Below are 3,726 nucleotides of genomic sequence, written 5' to 3'. Positions count from 1 at the left end.
ACTTCACACTGTTGGGAAAATTTACCGAGATAGCTTCAGAGTAGACTAACTTTACACAGCACATTTTTTAAAAAAGACATTTATTCAGCGTCACCATCAGACTATTACATTTAGCAATCAACAGCATGGGTGAAAAAAAATCTACATTAAAACCCTTTGTTGGAATGCTTTACACTTTCCACAGAACAGAAACTAAACTAACCTCTTATACAATTAGTCACAAATACAGTCCTCAAGTTTTTTGCCCATACACATGAGTATTTGTCTAAAACATGTCTTGTTTGTAGCAGCTAGGCCTTGCCACCACTGTGCTTGGCTGAGTTCACAAATCTCTTGTAACCTGTAGCTTCCTTGTCACTTCTCTGGCTCTCCCCTCCTGCTAAGCTTTGTTTACTAATTAAAATCTTCTGCCACAGCCATAGCTGCTGCTGCTACTGGATCCACCATAGCCACCTTGGTTTCGTGGTTTGGCAAAGTATTGGCCTCCACCACCACAGGGGCCAGAGCTTCTGCCTCCAAAATTTCCTCCCTTCATGGGTCCAAAATTTGAAGACTGATTATTGTAATTGCCAAAATCATTGTAGCTTCCACTACCTCCAAAATTGCTTCCGCTAAAAAATATGGAACGCTTCACGAATTTGCATGTCATCCTTGCACAGAGGCCATGCTGATCTTCTCTGTATTGTTTCAATTTTAGTATATGTGCTGCCAAAGCGAGCACAAGTGTGAACATTGGCTATGCTTCCCAAATATCTTTACAGCCCCACTCTAAGGGGACTCTGTCTTGGAGAACCAACTGTTCTAGAATTTTCTCACCTGCCTCCTGCAGCCCCTCTCCCCATTTCTTCTCCTAGGGAGTCTTCCAGATGGTGCAGTTCACCTAGGAACTGCATGTCCACTTGCTGAGGGTGTGGCAGGAGGCAAGTCACTAAACCTTTATGAGTGAATACTGTCAACCTTATACAGCCCATTCATTTCTTCACTAATTCCATCCACGTCAACTCAACAACTACTCCAGCTGACCCTGGGGCTTGGTGCTGGGGATACATCCCATACAAAAGGATGCTTTCCTTCCTGTCCCAAAATGTATCACCCCCCGAGGGATCATACACAATGATACACAAATGGTTGCATGTAAATGCAAAGAACATGTTGCAATGAGAAAGAATGATATAGGTTGTGAGCTCACAGGAGGAACATTAAAGCTGAGCCTGCAGGATAAATAAGAATAAACCGGTGAAAAACGCTGAACCATGACTCTGAGATGGGAAGGTGGCATAAATTCCAGGAGAGGCATGTGGCTGGATCATCAGGAATGGGGAGAGCAGAAACCCCAAAGGAGGTTGGAGAATTAGGCAGAGGGCAGATTAGGTGAACCCTGGAGGGCCAAGCTAATAATTTTGAGTCAAATTACAGAGTGCAGTGGAGAGCCCCTGAATTTATTTTTAGTAATTGACATGATCTGAGGTGGGGTTTGCAAGGATCCTTCTGGCTGGTGTGACAGGAGGGAGGCAGGGTGAGGGCAGGAGCCTTGGGGCTGAAGATAGATGGGAAATTGGTTCCTGGTGGTAGCAGTCCAAGTGGCAGGAAGTCGCCAGCCGCAGAGCATGCTTTGAAGGCAGAGTGGAGGACAGGCTGGCATGTTGCCTGTGGGGCTAAGGAGGAGAGAAGTGTTCTGGATAGCTTCTCCATCTCCATCCCTGACAGGTGGAACTCAGGGAAGAGCAGTTTCAGGGAGTAGCTCTAACTTGCATATAAAATCATGGAGGTGAAATTAGCCTGCCAGGGCCTGCCTGAATCGGAAGCTCTGTCGTAAGTGGACTGTTGATCCGTGGTCACAGAAACGTTGCTGTCTAGGGAGGCGCATCTGATGCCAACTGGTGTATTCATAGCACTTGATGAGGGCGTTTATTGAGTAGTACTGTTTTGATGTTTGGGATATTTAAAAAAAGAAAATTGAGAAGTGTGTTTTCATGTGACGACTTTGCATTTTAATTTTATTTTTAAATGTAAACATTAAGGAAAACATGCATCTAACTCTGGTAGAAGAACTAAAATGAAAACGGAACCTAGGAATGGGATAGTGGGTGGAGGAGGGAGGAGGCTTGTCCAAGCCAAGTCAGGAATTGGGCCAGATTCGTTACAGCCTTTGGAAATCGTAATCAAGTGACAGTCTCTCACGCTTTGGCATCAATACAGCACTACTAGGGCCATGAAGTAAGAGTAAACACCGGATGCATATGAGTCATGGCAGCTTGCACTAATCTTTGAGTAGTAATTGAGATGATCTCAATATAGTGAGAAGACCGTAATGTAATATAACCGAGATGCCTATAATAATCGCCATGCCACCATGACAGCATCCAGTCAGCTGAGGTCGGCGACAAACAGAATCAGCCGGGGCTAAGGGGGGCAGGGGCTCAGGCCCACCTGCAGCCCACCCGTCAGCACCCCTGTGTGGCAGAAGCTCTGGGGAGAGCCTTTATCCTTTGCTAGCTCCTGGGATTTTAGGTAGGTGGGGGAGCAGGAAGGGAAGAAAGAGCAGGGACTGCTGAGTTCCAAATAAGTTCCAGGTCCCCATGGGAGCAGAACTGCTCTTGGTTGCCTGTGAGAGGTTCTCCCGGCTTTGGGGGAGCCTCCGGAGCTCCTTGGGGGGGTCCTCCCAACTTGGGAAGGCTTCCTAGCTATGGCGGCCACGCACAGGCAGGGGGCGCTGCTACTTCACAGTTTCAAAGCCGGACTCCTATTCAGCGAATGCCTTGGTGAGTTTCCTGAGTTCTCCGAGGAGACGCTGGGAGCCTGCACACCCAGGGTGTAACTGCCAACGCCTGCAGAGACGGAACCTCCTCGTGCCGTCCGTGGAGCCCAGAGCTGGGCTTTCCTCGGCCCACTCACCCCTGCCTGGCACTCTGTCCTAAAGCTTCCCCTCAAGGAGACAAAGACATTGACACTATTTTATCCTGAGCTCCTGGCTCATTGATCTCATGCTGCAAACCAAGCAAGTGGACGCGCTCCCCCTAACGGCTCTGCTCTTTAGTCATCCTTTCCTAACAAAGTGAGTGGCTGGGGCTGGCTCCATCAAAACCTGCAGTAGGAAGTACCTGATTTGAGCAACTATTCGTGGTTGAAGGGTGTGCAGAATGCCTTGAGCTAAGAAGGGGAACTTTCAAACAGCAGGTGTGTAACAGTTTTCCTGTCTGGAGCCAGCTGCCACCCAACCCCAATCCCACAAAGCAGCTGAAGCTCAGAGGCACGTTTCCTTTGCAGCATGGCATCGGGGTGGGTGAAGGTGGGACCTGGGTATGTGTGCATAGCAGGGGAATTTCTAAGGAATTCACGACACTGGGGATTGGTTTTTCCTTCCTGCTAAGACTGGGCTGGGACTGAGGGCCACTGCCATCGTGACCCTGCTGCTGGTGCCCTCCTTCACTCTTCCTGTGAGTCTCATTCTCTAGGCAAAGGGGACTGTACTTAGAGAGGAGTGAGTTACCCAGGAGCTCACCAATCTCTCTTCCTTCCTCCTCCTTTCTCTCCTGGGCAGGATGTGGTGGGCATTGGGGTTAAGAACTATCCCTACAGAAGCTCCAGGTTAGCCTTTCCCATGGTGGCATCAACCTGGAGTCCCCGCCAGCCCAGGCATAGGATGTCCATTGATCCCAGAGCCAGCGGGCCCTTGCCTCCCTGGAAACTCACCGGCCTCCTAAGACAGCCCAGACAATCTGCGCC

The 3,726-nt window shown here is 49.1% G+C and overlaps 1 non-coding gene across 1 annotated transcript; it reads right to left on the bottom strand.

Moving 5' to 3' along the window:
• Positions 1–614: 614 nt before the first annotated feature.
• LOC115930509 (U6 spliceosomal RNA) lies at positions 615–721 on the bottom strand. Its single transcript, XR_004067140.3, has one exon. It is a non-coding gene; the product is annotated as a U6 spliceosomal RNA (small nuclear RNA).
• Positions 722–3,726: the final 3,005 nt, after the last annotated feature.

Source organism: Gorilla gorilla, chromosome 14 (assembly GCF_029281585.2).
Source record: "Gorilla gorilla gorilla isolate KB3781 chromosome 14, NHGRI_mGorGor1-v2.1_pri, whole genome shotgun sequence".
Lineage (NCBI taxonomy): Eukaryota > Metazoa > Chordata > Mammalia > Primates > Hominidae > Gorilla > Gorilla gorilla.
The sequence above is the reverse complement of the archived record's forward strand: the minus strand, read 5'-3'. Positions and strand labels throughout refer to the sequence as shown.